Here is a 14,403-nt window from a genome sequence, read left to right as displayed (position 1 = left end):
GGGGAAAATCGTCGTCGTTTTGCGAAGATCACCCATAGGGAAGCCATTTTGCAAAGCGTCGATCAGCTTTTAAAATGGCTGCCCTCCCGAAGCATCGGTCCCGAAAACACCCATTTTGCGAAGCGCTGATCAGTGGCAAAATCGTCGTCTTGCAAAAATCGGTTTGCAAAGCAGGGACCCAAAGATTGTCCAGCAAAAATCGCCCATTGGAGTCACTGTTTTGCGAATCGCTATAGCGATCATAAAACCTCATCGTCATGTGGATTCATCATTTTGTGAGGTCATCGTCTAGTGAGGCACCACTGTATGCTTCTTTATGTACAGATATTCACTTGCACATACAAATAGGGCCATCTACTGTATAAGGACTGGCCATGCCATGAAGCAACATGCATCAGTTTTGTCAGGACTGGCCATGCCATGAAGCAACATGCATCAGTTTTGTCAGGCAGTTGACTCCAGAAGCAGTGCCATTTCCTTGTTCCCAAGATCCATCTCCATCTGGCATTGTGAAAAGTGAGCTGTAACCCAGAGACATCATGTTGACATTTCACTCGAGGTGCTAAAAAAACCCCTTTCAGGCTGGCATTAGCTTCTTGGAGAAAGTCCTGAACTGCAGCTCTTTCCACATGGCAAATTACTTCTTGTACTTGGATACAGTACAATTGTTGAAAGTGATTTACTAAGCAAGAGCTCAGAAAGCCCCATGGCAGACATGGACCTTTCCAAGATGCTTATAACCAGAAATTCTGGAGATTAAAGCTGTCTCCTTGTGTGTTTCCAATATGCAAACTGCCAATTCTTTTTCTTGTTCTTCTCCTTCCAAAGAGTGGACATCATCACAGCTCTTTCAACTTTGGATGTACAGTAGCAGCTCTAGATATAGTGGCATTGTCTGCATCCAAACTAGCCTGGCAGGTCCTTCATCCAAAATGTTTTTCTCCTTCTTCAAAGGAACCTAGAAATCCTGGAACAATGGAATTAGAAGTGGCCTGTAAAGCCATCATATCCAACTCCCTGTTCAATGCAAAAACCCAAATCAGCATATATCTGACAGAAGGTTGTTCATTTTCTTTCTTGAATGCCTCCAATGTTGGAGCACTTACCACCTCGTGAGGTCATGGGTTCTATTGTCGTACTGCTCTAACAATTACGATTTTTTCCTGGATTTTCCATTGAAATCTGACTTCCTGTAACTTGAGCCCATTATTACATGTCCCACACTCTGCGATGATCAAGAACAGATCCTGCCCCTCCTCTGTATGACAACCTTTCAAATATTTCAACAGTGCTATTACATCTCCCTTCAATCTTCTCTTCTCAAGGCTACGTATGCCTAGTTCTTTCAATCTTTCCTCACAGGGAAATAGATGTACGTATTTGATCCAGATGTTAACTTGCACTCCCCCCCATTTATTTTGCCTCAAATGATCAGTGATACAATCTGTACTTTTTGTTTCTCATTTTGTGACACAAATATTCTAGGTTTTTTTTCATTTTAGATGTTTTATGATTTTTTTAAAAAGGTGTTTATTCCTTTTTTGTTTGTTTGTTACCATCGGGGCCCAATGGATCTACCTCTTTTTTGGGAGGGGTGGGTGGAATTTACCTTTATTAAAGTATCCAAGTCCATATCATGCAGTGAAACTGAGAATACAGAGTACTGCAGAATGTGCATTCTCAAAACCAAATTAGCATTTTTGTGGCATGTTACCTTCTCCATTCTAAGGAAGTTGCTGCCAACTATGTCTTTTCTGACCTTTGTTGCATGGCCATCATCCCTCTGCTCATTCAACCAAGTTCTAAGGCGCTTGTGATTTCCAATATGATCCACATTTCCTGTTCGGATCTCTGTTTGTAATTCGAATGTAGTTTTGTTGATTCTGAGTTCTGCACAAAATTGGATAATTTCTTCTCTGGGTTCCTGGTCCATATATTCCAGCAAAATGTTGGGAGACTCCTTGCTTTAACTCAAAAATTTAAAACCTTTCATTATGAAACACAGGTGGTACTTTTTTGTATGTTTTATACTCATTCAAGAATTTTATAATCACTCGATCATTTTTCATAGAATTTACTATTTACTGAGTTTTCGTCACCTTCATTGGCATTTTTAATTGGGCATACACCTGTACAATGTTGACGTCTATGGGATTTCCGTCTAGCTGGGTAACCATTACCTGGTTTGAATAGTTTTTTTTACACTGGTAAGGCCACACCTGGAATATTGCGTACAGTTCTGGTCGTCGCACCTCAAAAAAGACATTGTGGACCTGGAAAAGGTGCACAAGAGAGTGACTAAAATGATGACTGGGCTGGGGCACCTTCCTTATGAGGAAAGGCTACAGTGTTTGGGATTCTTTAGTCTAGAGAAAAGGCACCTGAGAGGGGACATGACTGAGACATATAAAATTATGCAGGGGATATATAAAGTGGATATAGGGAAGCTCTTTTCCCTCTCACACAATAACAGAACGAGGGGGCATCCACTCCAATTGAGTGTTGGGAGAATGAAAACAGACAAAATAAAATATTTCTTTACCCAGCATCTTGTTAGTCTGTGGAACTCCTTGCCATGGGATGTGGTGATGGCATCTGCCCTAGATGTCTTTAAAAGGGGGTTGGACAGATTCCTCGAGGAAAAGTCCATCACAGGTAGCTCAAAATACCAGATGCAGTGGAGTGGTATCAGGAGACAGGTATCTAGTTGTCTCCTGTGCTCCCAGAGGCATCTGGTCACTGTGAGATATAGGAAGCTGAACTAGACGGGCCCTTGGCCTGATCCAGCAGGGCCCTTCTTATGTTCTTAGGGTGTGACAATGGAGCAGTGCTGGTAATGGTGCCTCTTTATCAGGGTCTGGTTGATGATTCATAGGGTCCCTTCCAGTTCTGCAGTTCTAAGATGATGAGGGTGGTGGTGACATCTACGTATTTTGTTATTATAATTGCAACTCAGCAACAGTGCTGTGCATCTTTACTGCTCAGTACATGTATCTTTCTGCACTTGGTCAGAACCTGGCCAACAAACATAACTAAGCCCAAATATTCACCCTCTTCATTTCTATTGCAGTATTGTGTTTTTTTCTTGCCACATATCTGCTTCATACAATCCACGTTCCTAACCAAATGTGCAATTACATCTTCTCTGTTCTGCCTTTTTATGGCCCTTCATATACCACACATAGCCCTGTCCTGTCCCTACTGGTTTTAGCTCCACCCAATTCAGAATTGCAGCCACTGTGACCCTTCCCAAATTGAAATTCTGCTTTCCCACCCCCTCAACCCTCAGTTGATGTACAGTATGTAAAGAACACATATGTCCTAATTCAACATTTGTACTTGAGGTGACTGACTCTTTATCAATCTGTCCCATTCGAGACATAATTTTGGACCCAGCAAAGAAAAGAACATTTCATTTTTCAAGCTAACAATAAAATATCAAGCTAGCAATCATGGCAAATATCCAAAATAAGACAACAGGACATTGACACCAGATGGTAATGTAGATTAGTGTTTGGCTAAGCTCCTCACCCTTCCCTGACAGATTTCGCAAGATTCAGAATCTTTGTATGTTCTTCTGAAAGAAACAATCTTTTAACTCCTAATAGATATTGCTTTAGCACACATTCTGGCCGATGAGATTAGGGAACAGATGCTAGACTGTTACATACTTGATTTTGATCACTTGAATAGTTTTCTTAAGGATTCTTAAAAATTCTTCAAGAATAGAAAGATCTTATGCTAGCTTCAGACATTTTCATGCAGAGTTGCAAGCAATTCTCTGCCTCCCGCCTCCCACCCACCCCCATCCCCGGGATTCAGATTCATCTCATGCAGGATCTGATAAAGGCTGTTAGTTAAAACAAATTTGCACAAGTATTTGTTAATAACCCCTTCTTGGATGCACACCTTAACATGTTTGAGGAGCTGAAGGCAATGGACATTAGGAGGCTAGGCTCCATTATGAGCCTGGACTCCTAGCAGGGCCACTCAAGGTGGAATTGTCACCACTGAGGCACCAGACTAAGATGCACCTGCCCTATTCAGGACTAATGGACACACCAACAGAAGAGAAAGGATAGTTACAATTGAAACTTGTGTGGAGAAACTTCTGAAGGCCAGTTACTGAGCAACAGCTGAATATCACTGGTGGAGGATCTCTCACAGACAACAACTGGCTTTTGTTAGTACTGTGCAGAAGAAAGCAATGGTAAACCACTGCTGAAGCTTTCTGACCTTGATAACCCAATGATAAGACAGTCCAAAATGACACAAGAGATAACATTGGAAGATGAGACACTCACATTGGAAACCACCCAATTAGCTACTGGGAAACAGCAAAGGACAAGTATGAATAGCGGTGTCACTAATGATGCAACTAGATTAAAGCCAAAGGAATATCTAGTGGTTGACATGCACAGAGGTGAAAGGAAAGTCTGATGCTGCACAACACACACAATTGGAATATACAACATGAGAAGTATGAATCAAGGGAATTTGGAAAGTGTAAAGCAAGGAATGGAATGTTTTGGTGTTAGTGAACTAAAGTGGATTGCAATGGAACATTTTCATCCAGACAATTACCAAAGGGTAATTTGAGGAATCAAAATTGATGAAAGAAATGTAAATAATTTAAGATATGCAGATGACACCGTCTTATTGACAGAAAGCAGCAATGACTTGACAGAAGTTCTGATGAACCTGAAAAAAGAAAGTGCCAAAGCAGGACTGCTTTGAACATAAAGAGGACAAAGATACACCCACAGGAGAAATGTGTGACTTTAAAATTGACAGTGAAGAAACTGAAATAGTTAAGAGATTTTGTATACCTTGGTTAAATCCTCAGTCCAAAAAGAGACTGCAGCCAAGAAATCAGGAGGAGACTGAGACTGGCAAGGGTAGCTATGATGGATTTGGAAAAGCTAGACAGTAAAGAAAGTTGACAGGAAGAAAATTGATTCATTTGGAATATGCTGCTGGAGGAGAGTTTTGCGGACACCCAGAAAGACTAACAAGTGGGTCCTACATCAAATCAAGTCTGAACTATCTCTCGAGGTAAAAATGACAAAACTGAGGCTGTCATACTTTGGGCACATCACAAGAAATCAAGATTCTATAGAAAAGACAATAATGTTAGGAATAGCTGAAGGCAGTAGGAAAAGACAAAGACTAAGAAATGGATTGATTCATTAAAGGAAGCCACAGCCTTGGTTTTACAAGACCCGAGTTGAGGATATGACATTTGGACATTGCTTGTTCATAGGATCATAGGATAAGTCAGAGATAACTTGGCAGCACGTAGTAACATTTGTTGATAATATATCTATCAACACAGATGATGTTATGTATGTGGCAGATTTTTTTAAGCTGTATATGATAATACATTTATTATACTTTGCTGTTTTGCTGTTTAGCATCTTTAAGTGAGATTCCTCGTTCATCTGAGGCTACAGAAGCAGAAGCATAAATATGGGTAATACTTGGCTGGGCCATTTCTCTGTATGTGTGGAAATAAAATTAAACAAGATTATCTTTCTTGTTTTACCTCCCTAGATTGTTATTAATATGTATCGCAGTATCTTTGAAACTTCCTCCAAGAGACGAGTTTAGTTAAAATTGCTAACATGCACAAGGATGCTAAGATACCCATGAGAAACAAAGAATCACTCAGCAAACAGAAACAGAAAATGAAGATCTGACTCAGCCTTGAGCCGCAATTGCCACCAAACTATTCAAATGCAGCAAGGAGAGTTGCAAGTTGAGAGAAAAGAAAAAGAAGATTCCATAACGGATGGCTGAGTGCTATTTATAGTTAGAATGTTCTGTATCATATATTTTTCTTTTTCCCTCCCTTTGGAAAAAAATGCATCTATTGATTATGCTTCAGTTGCTGCCTATGTTATCTATGTTGCATCCCTGAGTTGTTTCATATTAAAGTCCTGTATGTATCAGCTTCTGCTGACCTGCTTTTAGTAATGTGATAAAGCAGAGGGACAGCAGATTTATTCTGCATCCTCCTGTTATAAATTGAATTCAGTTAGTGTGAATCGAATTCAGTTAGTATGAAGAGGCTAAAATTGACCAATTCTATGAAGACTTACAACACCATCTGGAATTGACACCAAAGAAAGATGTCCTTGTCATTATAGAGGACTGGAATGCTAAAGTAGGGAGTCAAGAGATAAAAGGAACAGGGAAGTTTGGCCTTGGAGATCAAAACGAAACAGAACAAAGGCTAATAGAATTTTGTCAAGAGAACAAGCTGGTCATCACAAACATTCTTTTCCAACAACACAAGAGGCGACTCTACACATGGAAATCACCAGATGGGCAATACCGAAATCAGATTGATTATATTCTCTGCAGCCAAAGTTGGAGAAGCTCTATACAGTCAGCAAAAACAAGACCTGGAGCTGATTGTGGCTCTGACCATCAGCTTCTCATAGCAAAATTAAAGCTTAAACTGAAGAAAGTAGGAAAAACCATTGGGCTAGTCAGGTATAATCTAAACCAAATCCCTTATGAATACACAGTGGAAGTGAAGAACAGGTTAAGGAACTATATTTGGTGGACAGAGTGCCTGAAGAACTATGGATGGAGGCTCGTAACATTGTACAGGAGGCAGCAACAAAAACCATCCCAAAGAAAAGGACATACAAGAAAGCAAAGTGGCTGTCCAATGAGGCCTTACAAATAGCAGAGAAGAGAAGGGAAACAAAATGCAAGGGAGATAGGGAAAGTTACAGAAAATTGAATGCTGACTTCCAAAGAATAGCAAGGAGAGATAAGAGGGCCTTTTCAAATGAACAGTGCAAAGATATAGAGGAAAATAATAGAAAGGGAAAAACCAGAGATCTGTTCAAGAAAATTGGAGATATTAAAGGAACATTTTGTGCAAAGATGGACATGATAAAGAACAAAAATAGTAGGGACCGAACAGAAGCAGAAAACATCAAGAAGAGGTGGCAAGAATGCACAGAGGAATTATATCAGAAAGATCTGGATATCCCAGCCAACCCAGATAGTGTGGCTGCTGACCTTGAGTCAGACATCCTAGAGACCAAAGTCAAGTGGGCCTTAGAAAGCATGGCTAACAACGAGGCCAGTGCAGGTGATGGCATTCCAGTTGCACTATATAAAATCTTAAAAGATGACACTTTTAAGGTACTACATTCAATATGCCAGCAAGTTTGGAAAACTCAGCAGTGGCCAGAGGATTGGAAAAGATCAGTCTATATCCCAGTGTCAAAGGGCAGTGCCAAAGAATGCTCCAACTACTGTAGAACTGCACTCATTTCACATGCTAGCAAGGTTATGCTCAAAATCCTACAAGGTAGGTTTCAGCAGTATGTGGACTGAGAACTCCCAGAAGTACAAGCTGGATTTCGAAGGGGCAGAGGAACTAGAGACCAAATTGCTAACATGCACTGGTTTATGAAGAAAGCCAGAGAGTTCCAGAAAAACATCTACTTCTGCTTCATTGACTATGCAAAAGCCTTTGATTGTGTGGACAACAGCAAACTATGGCAAGTCCTTAAAGAAATGGGAGTGCCTGACCACCTTATCTATCTCCTGAGAAATCTATATGTGGGACAGGAAGCAACAGTTAGAACTGGATATGGAACAACTGATTGGTTCAAAATTGGAAAAGGAGTAGGACAAGGCTGTATATTGTCCCCCTGCTTATTTAACTTATATGCAAAATACATCATGCGAAAGGCTGGACTGGAGGAATCCCAAACCGGAATTAAGATTGCCGGAAGAAATATCAACAACCTCCGATATGCAGATGATACCACTCTGATGGCAGAAAGTGAGGAGGAATTAAAGAGCCTCTTAATGAGGGTGAAAGAAGAGAGCATAAAAATCAACATCAAAAAAAGTAATATCATGGCCACTGGTCCAATTACCTCCTGGCAAATAGAAGGGGAAGATACGGAGGTAGTGACAAGTTTTGCTTTCCTGGGCTTCATGATCACTGCAATGGTGACAGCAGCCACAAAATTAAAAGACCCCTGCTTTTTGGGAGGAAAGCGATGAGAAATCTAGACAGCATCTTAAAAAGCAGAAACATTACCTTGCCAACAAAGGTATGCATGGTCAAATCTATGGTTTTTCCAGTAGTGATGTATGGAACTGAGAGCTGGACCATAAGGAAGGCTGACCACCAAAGAATTAATACTTTTGAGTTGTGGTGCTGGAGAAGACTCTTGAGAGTCCCCTGGACTGCAAAGAGAACAAACCTATCAATATTGAAGGCAATCAACCCTGATTGCTCACTGGAAGGACAGATCCTGAAGCAGAGGCTCCAATATTTTGGCCATCTCATGAGAAGAAAAGACTCCCTGGAAAAGACCCTGCTGTTGGGAAAGTGAGAAGGAAAGAGGAGAAGAGGACGGCAGAGGACAAGATGATTGGACAGTGTAATTGAAGCTACCAACATGAATTTGACCCAACTCCGGGAGGCCATGGAAGACAGGAGGGCCTGGCGTGCTCTGGTCCATGGGCTCATGAAGAGTTGGACACGACTTAACGACTGAACAACAAGAAGTGTGAATTTGGCCATTATTCCCCAGCATCTTCCATTTTACCTCTTACAACCACTTAATGGGCGAGCAATTTGTAACAAGGTAACACTTTGTGATGCAGCCAGGCAGGCTCATCTGTATAATTGCATGGCTCCCAATTGTACCACTGAGCAAAACACCTGGGCCGGAACCCTGTTGGATTCACACAGTGTGCACCAGCAATTGTGAAATATGCTGACCTTCTCTGAATGTTGTGATTGTTCTCTGAATGTTGAGAAGAGAGAAAAAGAAAAAATGTACAGCAGACAGATTCTGTAAAAATGCGTATATGAACAAAACAATTGCAAAACATTTGTCCATTGGGAGAATATGTCCCCAGAATACACGTACACTAGGGAATGTTGCATGTAATGCTAATCTTCTGTGATATTAAAACAAATTACAGAATGAGGCAGCAATCAGATGAAAGAGACCGTTTATGACATATGAAACTGATGCAGACAGGATATGCAGGGATTCATATATCCCATGATTTCTCATGGAAAAACAAAAGAATAACAAAAAAGAGACAAAAACAAAAACATTGTGGCATCTTAAAGATTGCCATATGTTAATGTAAGGTTTCCTGGGCTGCCTTCATCCATCTCTTTAGACATATGAGCTGGAACACAGATATTAACACAATAAAACATTCATGCTAGACTCTAAGAGACAGTGCTGTATGGTTGCATTTCACACGTGCAATAATTTATGACCTCTGTTTGGTATTCCAATCTTTTGAAGTCCAGGTCTGTACAGATTCCAGCAAGGGAGAGACACAAAACCAGGCAAAAGCAGAAAGAGAGAGAGAGAGAACTTTAAAGACTGCTTGTAAGGAATAATATGATTAAAAGAAACAACAGGAACAATGTGCATTAATATAGAGAATGTCAGCCTATACTTTTGAGCATTATTCTGAAATATGGGTCTGGTAGTTGTGAAGGAAAATGACAGTAGATAACTAGATGTATCTCAATGTATCTCATGTATCTCAGTGTTTCTCATGTATCTTAATGGAGAGAATGCCCCATAAGAATTTGTGCTTGTACAGTATTTTTTTTTATAGTCATAACACTTTTTGTCTATCAGAATATCTGGAGTGTTTTACAACTTCAGCACAAAGTCAAAACAAATACAAAAAAACTGATGAAAAAAACGCCAACTGGTGGTGAGACAAACAAAAATGCACATAACAGCAGTTTGAAGCACAGATAGCAATCACAGGTTGAGAAAGAAAATGAACAAAACATTTCAGAAAGGAATCAGAGCAGCTTTCGAAAGCCCTAATGAGATCTTTAACGGAAGGTGTTTAAATTGATGGGAAGTCCAGCAAGGACGGAAATGAGACAGGATGGCCTTTTATGCATCATCAATAAGATTCAATTTTTCAAAAACCTCTGGTTTATGAATGTGGGATATTGTGCTTTTGTACCTATAATTAAAAAAAAACAGGAAATGCCCCAATATAGCTTCACAATATCATGCCTATATTGCCAGCAGGAAAAAAGGATGCCAGGCTTTACATAGCAAAGGGCAGCCCAATGGCAGCAGTCAACATGGTGTACAGGATACCCTCTTGTGCTCACTACCATTCACAATGTGAAACCACACAATGGAAAATACCAGAAGCCAAGTCCTTTTATCATCAGTTATCCACTTCTCACCCAAACACAAAGCAATGGTCAGGGCTGTTTTTCAACAAGTGTGAAGTATGATGTGTATGAACAGAAGATAACACCCACATACCACATACATACTATATATTGCATCCTACTTAACAAGGACTACGTCATACTGGTTTCCTGTCATTTTGCCACAAAAGCAAGGTTGACTGTCATGTGCAGAATTATTAGTTTAAGACATTCCTCTTTGTCTACTCTTTTTGATGAAGGCCTCAGGGTAAAACACAGCAAGCGGCAGTGAGCAGCTTGCAATTTTCTGAAGAGTATTTCCCAAAGTGGCCTTCCATAAGAGGTACTTCTTGAAATGAAATTCACTCTTTAAAGCAGGAACAGCTAGTTTTGTATATTTCAGGATGACTTAAAAAAGTGTAAAGATCCCTGAAGGTTTAGATTAAAGGTTTATCTACTCTAGTACTCTCTGAATCTGTACTAGCCAGCTAGGTACCTAACGGATACTCCTACACAAAACTTCAATGTAAATGGGTCTTCTTACTGATGTGCTCCAACAACTATTGTATTTTTCCGTGTATAAAATGACACTTTCCCCTAAAATAATTAGAGAAAAAACTGAGGGTCATTTTATACATGGAAGGCAGCATCAGGAGGCGGAGACTGAGGCAAAGAAGCAGCCGGGCTCAGGTGACTCTTGGGGCTTCCGCTGCCACCCGATCGCCTCCTCCAGCAATCATCTCCTTGGCTTAATAAAAGGAAGGGAAAAGCAGCGGCCCAAGGGATTGTGCAGCCCTTTGATCCTTGCTTTTACCTTTCTTTTGCTAAGCCCCAGGTTTAGGAAGTAGCAGAGAAAGCAGCGATCAAAATTTCAAATTTGGGGTTAGAAAAGGGGGGGTCGTCTTATAAACGGAAAAATACGGTAGCTTTCAGAGGCATCGAGTTTCTGATATTAAAGGTAAAGGTTGCTCTTGACAAATTGTGTCTATCTCTAGTTTCCAAGCCATGGAGTCAGTGTTTGTCCGTTGACAGTTTCATGGCAGCGCAACTAGACACAGACTGCCGTTACCTTCCTACCAAGGTGGTACCTATTTATCTACTTACATTTTTACATGCTTTCAAACTACTAGTTTGGGAGGAAAAGGTAAAGTACTGGAGTCAATATGTGACTCGGTTCTTTGCTGTAATCAGAGTCCCATCCCAGCTCCAAACTTATCATGGGAGTCACATCATGCTTAATAACAACATATTTATTCACCGCAGCAGGTGTTTTACCTACAATACTGTAACTCCAAAAAGCCCAACTTTGGCTTCCCTCTTAAGGAGAAATAACTTGACTCAGGAACTGTTCATAAATCATGCTTCAGTGATGATGCCCTCCCCCACAACCCTGCTTATTTTTTGTCTCCCTTCTTGGTGGGTTTGTTGGACTTGAACAGAGGCAGCCACAACAGGGATGTTGAGCCCAGCTCCCCCGCCCCCAAAGCCTGCACCTTTCCTCCACCTATCCCTTGTTGGAAACTCATGAGTCTCCTGTCTTCCTCCCTTCCTCATGCGGGGGTAGCTGCCATCCCTTGTCTATACTTCCTGTCACCTCTCAGGCTTTCTGCTCTCTCTCTAATCTTCTCTTCTACCTTCTCCCTCTCTTTCCACAGAGCAATAATTTGTGTGGAGATCGATGGCAGCCTCGTCTCTCTTCCTCTGTCTCTGGGACCATCAATGTCACCCATTTGCCATTCCAGAGATCCTCCTTCAGAATCCACTCCCAAACATCAGGCAAGTTGGGTATGGGTTTCGCTCCTCCTTCCTTCTCTCCTTTTTCTCTGGACTGCTTTTCCTTCTCTCCACTCAGCTCTGCCACTACTCTCTCTTCTCTCGTGTTCTCCTTCCCCACACCCTCCTTTATAGCCATCTCCTTTCCTGAACCCTCCCTTTCTGTCAGTTGCTTCCTTCCCGGGCCTTTGGTTGAATCTGGCTTATCTGGTCTGGTTGGAGAGTTTAAGTCTGTCAGTTCTATCCTGACCTCTCCTATCTTTCTGCTTCTAGGGGCTAAGAGGACAGCGCACTGACAGGGAGACTCATCCCCTTGTCCCCCTCCATGATTAGCAACAACTTGATAGTCTTATCTTTCATGAACTTGTCTAATCCCCCCTTTAAGACTATCTCCAACCAAGTCTCTAATCTTTACGATGGCTCACAGCTGAGGGGAAAGCTGTGTCCTGGGGATCAGCAGCGGAGTGTGTCTGCTCAATCTGATGTCCAGGTGCTAAATATTTGCCGCCATCTTCAAAACTTCTGTTATCATCATACATGTCTTTTTCCAGAGCCTGGAAAACTACTTTTAAGAAATAATTAATTGCATCTATAGATTTGAAGTCCCCAAAGTAGACAGATACCATGCTAATTGCAATTTCTTAAGCACAATCCCTGTTTCTCAAAAGTAACTAACATTTTGCTTTGTGGCTTATTTACTTGTTTTTTTAAAAAACCTGAAGGCTGTGATACATTTGTACTTCAAACCATTATGAGCAAAAAAAAAAAAATGGTTGAATGTTGTGAGCCACTAGTTCAGGCTGTGGAATGAAACGGACCCCATCTTCCTGTCTGCCCTGTTTTCATCTCAGAGCAACAAAGAACAAAATGACCTTCTGGCAAAGATAGCAGGTGAACCCTGTGATATTCCTCTGATATCACTGAGTGAGGCCATGCCCTCCAAAATGATAGAAATGGCAGAGCCAAAGGAGTGAGGTTATTCCTCATTAAGTTACAATCATGAATGTAACATAGAAATGTTTAGATGCATACCCAGGTTCAAGTGTAAGCTGTTGCTGCAAAACCATTCAAGTCTCTTGTAAAAGAGTAATTTATTTATTTATTTGATTTGTATCCCGCCCACTGGTCTATACGACCACTCTGAGCGGCTTTATGTGGCATAAGCTTTCCTCGACTGCGCCCCAATCCTTCTGATGCATGGAGCATATTATAAGTTATGCCAAATAAAAATTTCACATGCCACCAGGATCTTTGTTGGTTTTGTTCTAATGTAACCTAGCAATCTATTAGTAACCAGATAGCTAGGAAACAAGACTCAATTGCAACTGACATTATTGGTCCAAGTTACTTCCAAGCTGTTTCTGGAGCAGAGTTCAATGCCAGCACTAAAGCCCTTGATGTATGGAGAGTGCCAAGCACCAAATGGTGCAGAAGAGACCTGGCGTAAGTTTGAAGGACTGAGCTTCCAGACCACCGAGTGGTTCAAAGCAATACTGGTGGCAGTTCTGCTCAGAGACCAATTGTTGGTCAAGGTCTATAATCGTCAATGTCTTAATAGCATGAGTGTTTTCCAACCAGTTTCTTGCTGCCAATGGAACATTGCTTCCTGAGCCAAACGGCGGCTTTAGGAAGAGCTTTCCTCTAAAACGACAGCAAGGGACATAAGTTAAATTATCTCTTCTATACCCATTGCACTTCTCCTCTAGCTGCTGCAGCCAAGATGGGGTTGCTTTTTATTTTTTATTTTAAATGACCATGTAAATTCAATTCCTTAAATAGCTAGTTTAGCCCTAAATGTAAATCAGTTTAGTGTACAATTGAACTCTGCCATAAGGATTCCACACATCCCCGCCGCCGCCCCAAGCAGGGAAAAACAAATAGTAATAGATATAGATTATCAGATATTTGGAAACTGCTCTAAAATCTCAGGATAAGTCTATCACGTCAGGGATTATGATGCCTCAATATCTCCCCATGAGCCCTGCAGAACTTTATAGACCTCTAGGGAGAGCTCAGAAAGCCGGTGTCTGTCACAGCTGGAATTTATCCCAGTTAAGGGTTAATTCCAGAAGGAAACTCAATAATCATTCCTAATCATATCAAAATTCATCAAGGTATCCATCTTTTCATTGCTGCAATAAATCCAGGCAACGTTGCCTTGCGTAATTCTACAAGCTTTGCATCTATATTCCTTAAGCACATCTATATCCCTTCTTTCTCTACCTTAAAAAAAAAAGATGGTGAGGAAAGAGGAAAATGAAGTTTTGATATTCTTGGTTGTCCCTGCCCCAAAACCACTGCCAGCAATATAGTGTATCTGGAGTTTCAAATTGACCATCAGGTCACTAAAAACATTAGTCTTGTTGGTAACATAGCCTTTAATAGGGAATAATATTGATAGAATAGTGGTTCTGAAGAGGAGCTGAAATTGA

At 40.9% G+C, this 14,403-nt stretch overlaps 1 protein-coding gene across 1 annotated transcript in view; it reads right to left on the bottom strand.

The window, feature by feature from the left end:
- SPATA16 (spermatogenesis associated 16) overlaps positions 1-14,403 on the bottom strand; it is a 194,442-nt gene that overhangs the window by 135,351 nt on the left and 44,688 nt on the right. The gene's annotated exons all lie outside the window — the stretch shown is intronic.

This window comes from Pogona vitticeps, chromosome 3, assembly GCF_051106095.1.
Source record: "Pogona vitticeps strain Pit_001003342236 chromosome 3, PviZW2.1, whole genome shotgun sequence".
Classification (NCBI taxonomy): Eukaryota; Metazoa; Chordata; class Lepidosauria; order Squamata; family Agamidae; genus Pogona; species Pogona vitticeps.
This window is presented reverse-complemented; position numbering and strand designations above follow the sequence as displayed.